This window comes from Tachypleus tridentatus, chromosome 6 (genome assembly GCF_004210375.1).
Source record: "Tachypleus tridentatus isolate NWPU-2018 chromosome 6, ASM421037v1, whole genome shotgun sequence".
NCBI classification, from domain to species: Eukaryota; Metazoa; Arthropoda; class Merostomata; order Xiphosura; family Limulidae; genus Tachypleus; species Tachypleus tridentatus.
Window position 1 is genome coordinate 138,952,978 of NC_134830.1, and position 11,398 is coordinate 138,964,375.

Here is an 11,398-nt window from a genome sequence, read left to right on the forward strand (position 1 = left end):
CATTTCTGTGAAATACCATTCACCGTAAAACAAGACATCTCTGGGAAATGCCCTTCACTGTAGAACAAGACATCTCTTGAAAATGCCCTTCACTATAATTTAAATAGGTAAACAACGAATCGGCGAGAACGATATGAACATAAACTTTTAGTCCCACGTCTCTAATATCACTAATTTCCGCAAGATGTCGCGATGATGAATATTTCAATATTTCAGATATTTGTCAAGCCGTTAGAGTTAATGATGCATTCTCGAATAGGATGACAAAGTATAGCTCGGTAGAATGACATTTGAGAAGTCAAGAAATTGACTAGTCAGCAGAAGCATAGCAATGTTCAACATTCATCGTGTATGTCGGATTCGATATTTTATTTAACGGAATACGAATACTGTTTCCCTTCAGTAAAGTTATGTTTCAATAAATTAGGTGGCGCGTACAGTTTTTATTTTAATATTTACGTAATATTTTTATCAGGTTTTTTGATAACAACTAACGTGTGATGGAAAATGAGACAATATTTTTCGCAATGAACTGATTTCCTATATTATTGTAGGCTTTTCACGTTGATAATGTGTTTGTGTGAAGGGGAGTTATTGTTACTTTGTATCGCATGCTCTTAACACGTTTTGGCGATTGGTTAAATAATCCATTTAGAGCAATAGCATTTGCAATAAAGTAATTTATCTAACAATTTATGTGTTACTGGAACCAGGAATTCACTGTTTTAACAGAGTCAACGTTGCTATGACACAACTAGAACCAACAATTTACTATTTCAACAAAGTAAACTTTGCTATGATACAACTAAAACCAACAATTCACTATTTCAACAAAGTCATTGTTACTATGGTACAGCTAGAGCCAACAATTCACTATTTTAACAAAGTCAACGTTGTTACGATACAACTAGAACCAACAGTTCACTATTTAACAAAGTCAATGTTGCTATAGTACAACAAGAATCAACAATCCACCGTTTCTACATCGTTACTGTGATACAAGTAGAATCAGAGTTTGAGTATATTTAAAAATTATAATAGCTTATGAGTGAAATAAAAAATAGCGAACAATTATACGTCAATTATACCATACCTACCGACTCGAACTTTCGTATGGTACCAGAACAGGTTAGCCCGATTGGAATTCAACATTTACTGTAGTCAGCTCAGTTGTGATGTCATTACACGTTTTGGATTACAACATTCAGATACGTTACGTCATTATATCTGAACAATATCATTGTGTATAAGATTAAAGTCCAGAACAACAGCTGACAGAGTGTTTACAATAAACTCACATACTCAGGGATTGGACTACTAAACCTTTATTTCCCGCACGTTTTGAAATATTATTTTAAAACGCCTAAAATAATTTTACAAAGTTTAATGGATTTAATTTAATTCACTTTTTAATTAATCTAGTTGACAGTTGGTTGTATTAAAACAAAGCATTTGCGTAAACAATTGCATGGTAGTAAACAATTAACTTTAAAAACGAAAGGAGAAAAAATTACTGCTTTTGGTTTGACAAATATAAACAATTTCTTACAAATATGAACCTTCCTAACATAATACCCATTACGGTTGACAATGTTAGATAGTGGTTAGTACTGCGAAACGGAAGTTAGCTCTGAACACGCTCTCATTTTCAGTTGTGGGTGCGTTATAAGACGGACAGTGAATCCTATTATTTGATTCAAAAAACCGAATAGGACCATTGTGATGGAGAGTGCTTTTGGTCAGAAACGCAAGGTTATGAACGACCATACCTGAATCTAGTGATACCTAATCTGATTGTCTAACCCACGTGAGCATGAAGCGCCGTTCATGTGGATTGAAATGAAAAAATTGTCCATACAATCCAAATGAGTGAAAAAGTCAGCTGTTTTCTAGCATTTCAACTTGCAATAACGAGAAAGAGGCGAAACTTTTAATTTCGCTGAACAGGAAGCTTTAATTCAGGTATAGATGATGTTCCATAAACTTAATTCCGATGTTAGAGGAAGTGGTTTCTATTTAATTCTGCTAAAGGGGAAGGTGTTAAATTTTACTTCCGGTAAAGAGGAAGTGTGTTAAGCTTAAACAGAGCAAAAAGGAATTAATTAAATGAAATTTCATTAGTAATATTATTTTATACATACACTTTAGATGTTGATAGTTGTAAATGAACCTTTGCAATAATTAAACCAATCTATAAGCACCCTCTGGTGGCTCAACAACAAATCAGATGGCCTATAACGCTTTTATCTCATTACGCATCTTTTATCCATAATCATCCTGAAAAAGTAAAATCGTCCAAACTGAAGCGAAATAATCTGAGTTAACAGTAGGCAATAGATTCAGCGTTAAGTTTTATTGAAATCAATAGCTGTTCTAAGAATTTAGATATTAACCTATCGATTTAACAAACGATCTTATAGTACAAAAAGAAAAAATTAGAGAAGCTGTTAATAACAATAGAGAACAGTTTGTAAACACAAATAAAAAATCTAGATATTTAATTATTTCGATTTATTTTAAACAAAAGAGTCGATCTAAAAATTATACATATTTGCCTTAAAGTATAGAAGAGAAAATCCCAAGACCTTAGACTCTAACAAAACGAATGTGAACCTAACTGGTAAGGAAAATGTATGCTGTTTTGTTTCGTAAACGAAATATACTTCGTTCGCGTTTATAGGCGCTGTAATTTAACTTCTCTTTCATAAATGACTATTTCGGTTTTCTTTTGTCGCTGCAAGTTTCGTTCGCTTTTATAGTGTCTTAAACGTTTCATTTTTTTTTTTTTTTACATAACTGGCTATTTCGACTTTTGTTCGTCTTTATAGGAACTTATTGTGAATACCAACTTTACTAGAATTTTTAACAAAATATGAACATTCATAAGATGAATGTATTTTAAAATCAACATTATGGACGTTGCAGTAATGTTTCATTTATATGTTTCATCGTCTGAAATCAGCTCATTGAAAAGAAAACGTAACGGTTTTGTTTGGGGCTTAACTTCAGAATAAAATAAACTGCTACCATTACGAAAACAGTCTTTGGGAACACCATGGTAATCTCCTGGTAGCCAAAACAAACACTGAACTTGTCTGATGTCTTGAAGAAAATATTTAGTGGCCCAACATCATGTTTACGGACTTATAACAATAAAAACCGGATTTCGATACCTATGTTACACACAGCAAACAAACAAAGAAAACTGAAGAAAAATGGCTTAAGAACCACGATTGGCGAAATTCTTAGATAGCTAAAAGATTTACACAACCAATCAATGAGTTCCAAGGACTACAAAACAAGTCAATTAATTCCAAGAGTTATACAGACAATCAGTGGGTTCTGAGGAATACACAACCTATCAATGATTATTTAATTCAAAAAATTCGAAAAAAAACTCAAGATTACAAAGGCCTGCAATGGTTTCATTGTATTAACTTTTCACATCTACAGTAATTCCTATACGTTAAATCAGAAAATATCTATTTTTTTCTATCATGTATACATTTATCACAAAACGTCATATGTAATTTTCAGAGAAATCGGGTTACATTTTGCTATTCTTAAAATGTTTACAACCACTAACTATAGATTTCTTTAGTCCACTCGCAATGTGAGAGGCTTACTGTTCATTCTAGAACCCAGGATAAGCACATCGCTAGTATATAAATGGTTAACAGACTGCATGACTATCATTTCTGAATAGTGTTTGTCTGTGCCTGCACTTTGGCATTATTTTTTTTAATATTATTTATTAGTCGCTATGGTAAAAAGAAGTGTAAATGATCCAATCATATTCTGTTATATTTGTGATAAATTTGTTTTAACTTTGATTTAAGTAGAAGTTTTTTTATACTTTCCGATTTGTAAAAAATGCCCTAAATGATAGAAAAACACGAATATTATTTTCGAAATTCTGTAGCCCAATTATGAAAAACCCTTTATTAAAAACAAAGCAACTTTTATGAAGTAAAGTTCGAAGGCCTGTGTTATTAGGTCAGCCAGCTAGATATCTTACAGATGTGAACATTGAAATTGAGTTCCAATGGAGTACTGGAGATGCGAGAAAAATTAGTGAGCAAGCAACTGATTAACGTTATTTCTAAAGTTAGGCTTGTTATTTGCTACGTGAAACAAGTATATAATGGTGGAAACTATTACAACAGGCTTAATATTGACCATGCTACTGTTGAGAAACTGTAATCTCTCAGCAAAGAAATATGTGATTCATGTGCATGATTTAGAAGTTCTGTCATACAATTTAAAATTATCGTTTACTTGGCTCAAAATTACTGAATACCTATTTTCAATTCATGACTTATTTTCTTTACACTTAAATTCTCAACAAGCAGTTTACATGGAGATTATCGTGTGTTTTATTTTTTTATTACAACACAACCATGCTTCAAGAAATTTATCGTATTGTATTTGCGCAGAACCCTCAGACCTATCAAGTGAGACTTCTGAGGTGATTTCAATGCGCTATGTTTCTTGAAAATTCTTGCAAAAACGAATTAGGAATCGTAAATAAGTCTAAACTGCTAATTTTCCTTCCTTCGAATATATTTTTTTATTTCCTTTTACTTCCTCTATCTGCATTTTAATTTGTTTGCTGTCATGTTTTGGTTTTGTTTCCTCTTACTTGAAAGTTTAAATTGTCTGTTGTTTTACGTGTTTCAGTTAAAGAATGTTCCGATACTGGTATCGTATTTTCACGTTCTTGTGAACACTTTGAAGTATTAACAATATGTTTTGAACTTATCTTTAAAAGAAAAAAATGTTTCGTACATGGGAACAAACTAACGATGCAAAATAACATTGTTCATTTGTTTCTCGTTAGGCCTAGTAAGGCCTAATGATTATGACGCTAGAATCACAATCTGTGGTTCGCGGGTTCGAATCTCCGTCACACAACACACGCTCTCCCTTCCAGCCGTGAGGACGTTATATTATAACACTAAAGTACACTATTCGTTGATAAAGAGCAGCCCAAAGAGGTGTCAGTGAGTGTTACTGACTTTTTATCATCCCTCTAACCTATTACTACTAAATTAGAGGTGGTTTCTGCAGGTAGCCTTAGAGTAGTTTTGCGCGAAATATAACAAAACAGACAAGCAATTGTTTCTGTCTCAAGGCAGCACAATGGGTAAACTTCGCTGCACCCATCACAGGAAACAAATCTTATGGCCTATGTGACCTGGAGTTGTTAAAAAAAATCCTGACGAACATACTTTAGGTAACGATTCGAATTTATTATTTACAAAATCATGGAAGCGTCTTTTATACTTGGTGGTTGAAAGTTATGCACGTAACGCACCCTTTCACTCGTTCCTTATTATTAAAGAAACAATATTCGTCCCGACACCATGCAGTAAATAACAAACTTTCAAGTTTACTAGAATTTATACTTCTTTAGGTTTAACTAATTTTTTATTGCAGGAAAAATTAGGCTTCACTACTCTTTATTCTGTAACAAAATGAGGCTTAGCTAATCTTTCTTCTGCAGAAGAGAGACTTAGTTAAGCATTTTTCCGTCGCAAAGTAGGGCTTAGCTATTCTTTCTTCTGCAGCAAATTGAGACTTAGCTTCTCAAAATATGCAGCAAAATGAGGCTTAAGTAATCTTTCTCCTGCAGCAATGTGAGGCTTAGCCAATCATTCTCCTTTAGCAAAGTAAGACTTAACTAATCTTTCTTTTGCAGCAAAATGAGGCTTAGGTACTCAAAATACGCAGCAAAACGGAATGTACCTCGTGAGTTCGACTAAAAAGCAAAAAAACATGAAATAATTATATCTTGGTGTTTAAATGTAATAACCATTCAGATATTTATTTATAACTGAAGAATAACATTCAGCATAATCAGTGCATAGCGATGCTTCACGCACCCGCAAAATATTTATGCACCACAAGTGGGGACATAAAATTATGGGATAGAGAGGAACGGACAGTTATAAACACCACACTGCCTGCGCATGGAATTGGAGAACAAGAAAACTCAATAAAAAACTGTTTTTCACTTTAAACAAATGAGTAAAACCAACAACGTCAGATACACAAAAACAATTTGTTTGTTTGTTTTAATTACAAGTCTTACCCTTCTTCACAGAAATATTCTCTTTCCGCGTCTTCAGCCTTCTTCTGAAACATTTTACTCTTGTAATAAAATTACTCATTTATTACTTCCCTATCACCTCTTTCGTTTCTTTATTCAATGTACTTGTTATCTCTGTCTTTTTAATTTTTTCTCTACTTTTCCACATCGCTAAATGAATGAATAGCGTGAAGAATGGGTTAAAGTTGCCTTTCATTCATTATTCTCTGGTATAAAATATGCAAATTACGCTCAAAGGAAATAACAATATTTATAGCTGCGAGCTACGAGAGCTGATGTCCTTGTTCTCTGCCATATACACATATTGTTAAGAGACATATCAATCTTTCAAAGCGGGTTTAAAACTAGCTACTATAAATAACAACAATTATCCATGTTGTTATCTCTATGTGTGGCGACAAATAACTAGTACATATCTCTATATGGCTGCAAACGACTAGTACATATCTCTATATATGACTACAAACGACTAGTACATATCTCTATGTGGCTACAAATGACTAGAACATATCTCTAGGTGGCTACAAATGACTAGTACATCTCTAATGTAAAATCTATTTCCAGTGAAAGTGTCATGTTTGTTCTAGTTACTACATAGAACGCCCAGCAGGAATTTCTCAAAAGATGTGAAAGACAGATAACCCTGTGTATAACGTTAGGTGTACTGTAAATACAACACAGTGAAAATGCTGTAAAGCAGAGAAGCTAGTTTACAGAACTAACTTACAGGCTTTTGACGGTAATATTTGACTCTCTTCTTTTATCTGACGTTACAGTTGTATACCAGAATGAATAACGCATAACTGTCGTTTGAGGGGCCAACCATTAAGAATTAACTTGTTTTTAATTGCTGGTAAAGTAAAAAATAAATTCTAATGATTCAATAAATAAAGAAATAAAGAGTGACGGAGATAGACAGAGACAAATAGAAGTAGACAGATTGAGGTAACAAGATAGATCTTTGAACTATAGAGCAAAGTCAGTGTTACATCTATGTTTGCATGATGTATGAGAAGAGAAGATATGAAATGTCTTTTTCATTTCCACTCGATCGAACTAATACATAATTCACGACGTAGTAAGAACACATATCTTCAGAGTTTATGGTCTAACGGAACTAAGTCCTTCATAGTTCCTGGGTACGCCTGTCGTTGTTTTTACCTGCAGGTCTTCTTACAACGAGTTATAAGACATAAAGTCTGATAAATTCAGTGTTGTAGAAATAACAACAGTAATTCTGTGTTAATTTATTTTTGTGTTCCTTATATCATACTTAACTTTTAACTGGGTTTCTACACACGTAGATTGCAACGAGAGAAATGTTACTAATAAATAAATTTCTTTTTGCTGACATCAGGGATTCTTAAAGTTTGGTGATTCAAGACCCACCCTCCTTAGGATCTCCACCAGTCCCATCCCTATTCATCACCCTCCTTAGGATCTCCATCACTCCCATCCCTATTCATCACCCTCCTTAGGATCTCCACCACTCTCATCCCTATTCATCACCCTCCTTAGGATCTCCACCAGTCCCATCCCTATTCATCACCCTCCTTAGGATCTCCACCAGTCCATCCCTATTCATCACCCTCCTTAGGATCTCCACCAGTCCATCCCTATTCATCACCCTCCTTGGGATCTCCATCACTCCCATCCTATTCATCATCCTCCTAGGATCTCCACCACTCCCATCCTATTCATCACCCTCCTTGATCTCCACCAGTCCATCCCTATTCATCACCCTCCTTAGGATCTCCACCAGTCCCATCCCTATTCATCACCCTCCTTAGGATCTCCACCAGTCCCATCCCTATTCATCACCCTCCTTAGGATCTCCACCACTCCCATCCCTATTCATCACCCTCCTTAGGATCTCCACCATTCCCATCCCTATTCATCACCCTCCTTAGGATCTCCACCAGTTCCATCCCTATTAAATTCTTGATTCCATAGAAATAAAGTTTTCTCATTATAGATCCCTGCTTTCGCTCTTATGAGAACACCTAGTTCAATCCACAAATCAGGGTCAGTTGGAAAGGACTACTGTGTGCAACTGCACTCCACCTAAAACCATATTGTGGCCATCTGGTGGGAAACCTAAACCAAAATCAGTTATTAGGAACCCGTCATGGCCAGGTGGTTATGGTGCTTGACTCGCAATCTGATGGGCGCGGGTTCAAATCCATGTTCCACAAAATAATTTCGCCCTTTAAACCGTGGGTACGTTATAAGTCACGATCAATTCGACTGCTCGTTGATGAAAGAGTAGCCCAAGAATTGGCGGTGGGTGTTCCATTCATGTACTTTTATGTTAATTAATTAATATTATCATAAGTTAGTTTTATATTACTTAATTAATATTAACATACAGGCAGTTTTATATTACTTAATTAATATTAACATACAGATATTTTTATATTAATTAATATTGACATAAGTTAGTTTTATATTACTTGATTAATATTGACATACAGCTAGTTTTATACTACTTATTTAATGTTAACATACAGGTAGTTTTATATTAATTAATATTACCATCCAGTTTTAGTTTTATATTACTTAATTAATATTAACATACGGTCAGTTTTATATTACTTAATTAGTATTAACATTCAAGTACTTTTATATTACTTAATTAATAAGAAGATCTTGAAATTTATATATCATTCAGTTAATATTAACAGTTTGATATTTTTATGAAATGAAATTAATATTAGAAATCTGACATGTTTATATTATTTAATTAATTTTAATAATCTGTCATTATTATACCATCTAGTTAATATTAATGTTCTGACATTTTCTATTATTTAATTAATATTAATATCTTGTCCTTCTTATATTATTTAATAGTGTCGATATCCTGACATTCTTGTATCATGTAATTAACATGCTGCCACTCTTACATTGTTTAATTAATATTAATATATTGGCATTTCTATATTATTTAATTAATAAAACACGCTATCATCTTATATTATTTAATTAATATAAATATTTTGACATTCCTATATTTTTGGCCCCCTAGTGGCACAGCAGCATGTTTGTAGACTTACACTGTTGGAAACTGGGTTTCGATACCTGTGATAGACAAAGCACAGATAGCTCTTTGTGTTTAATAACAAACAGCAACCTATATTATTTAATTGATATTCATGTCTTGATATTTTTATATTATTTAATTCATATTAATTTATATTATTCTTATTTTTATTATTGACGAGGATTTCACTGAGTTAGATTTTGGAGCTTAATTACGTAATAGGTCCTACTCGCTTCAACGAACCCTATGAAAACAAATAGATTACAATACTTAAAATGTATTTAATAAAAATAACTATCTTAAATCAAAATGTTTAAAACTACCTCAACCTACAAAAGTTTTGAAATCCAACTAATTACAGGATTAAATCATATCTTATAGAAATAGCTATTTCTATTAAAACAAGGGGGAATCATGAATATCCACGGCGCTTGAAATTATTTTAGGCAGGATTAGAGTAAATTAATCTGTGCGATATTGGCCATAATAAAACACATCAATCGAAAGAGTTTGATCTCCTGAGTCGAAAACAGTAATCAAATCTTAAATCAGTCAAAATATGATTGAGCTATGAGCTAAAAGTTTGTACTTGAAGAAAAAAACTATAAGCCGATATGCCGCGGCTGAAAAGTGATATAATTTTGTTTTACTCTATTTAATAATTGAGCTTTGGAAATACATTATGTTGAACTTTTAGTATTATTCGTTTCATGATTGTATCTTCATTTTGTAAAATGTCTGAATTAAAGTAACACTGGAGACAGAAAAAACTACTCGCAAAACAGAAGGAAAGGAGCCATTTTTGTAGAGATAAAAGTTTATTAAAAAAGCAGCATGAGACAGGAAAGCTTATCGAATTAGCATACAAATCACGTTCGGTCCACGAATGATAAATTAAAATTATTCACACATTTGCAAAGTTAACAATAAACTCCATATATTTAGACATTTGACATATAAAAGCTAGCGTAATATTGGAATATTCTAGTTTATTAACCTGAATTCTCCAACTAAAGCCAATATATATGAAGGATAATGTTTTATTTTAACCTGACTGAACTTTGGCTAGTACAAAATGGAAGGTTTGGCTGTCCTGGGGATACAGTTGAATGACGTCACTTTTACGTATTACATGTAAAACTAAATTTAAAACAGGAAATTGTCTACAGAAATAAAAAGTTAATACATTGAAATGCAAAGTCTAAGTTTTACTTTAAACTTTTTAAATTGATTATTTAATTAAAGTAATTGTCGTATTCCACTGGTGGGTTTCAGCTTGCTTCGTCTGTTCGACGAGACTCGACAAACTCTGAAGATGGCGACCCAATTTTACCATTCCATCTATAAAGTTAACTAACTAAAAGTATCGTCAACAAAGAGACTAATGACCTAGTAATATCATTACCAACTACGTCATAACAACTGTGAGATTGACAACCCAGTGGTATCATTACCAACTACATCATACCAACTGTGAGATTGACAACCCAGTGGTATCATTACCAACTACATCATACCAACTGTAAGATTGACAACCTAATGGTATCATTACCAACTACATCATACCAACTGTGAGATTGACAACCTAGTGGTATCATTACCAACTACATCATACCAACTGTGAGATTGACAACCTAGTGGTATCATTACCAACTACATAATACCAACTGTGAGATTGACAACCCAGTGGTATCATTACCAACTACATAATACCAACTGTGAGATTGACAACCTAGTGGTATCATTACCAACTACATAATACCAACTGTGAGATTGACAACCTAATGGTATTGTTACCAACTACATAATACCAACTGTGAGATTGACAACCCAGTGGTATCATTACCAACTACATCATACCAACTGTGATATTGACAACCTAATGGTATTGTTACCAACTACGTCATACCAACTGTGAGATTGACAACCCAGTGGTATCATTACCAACTACATCATACCAACTGTGAGATTGACAACCTAATGGTATTGTTACCAACTACATCATACCAACTGTGAGATTGACAACCTAGTGGTATCATTACCAACTACATCATACCAACTGTGAGATTGACAACCCAGTGGTATCATTACCAACTACATCATACCAACTGTGAGATTGACAACCCAGTGGTATCATTACCAACTACATAATACCAACTGTGAGATTGACAACCCAGTGGTATCATTACCAACTACATAATACCAACTGTGAGATTGACAACCTAGTGGTATCATTACCAACT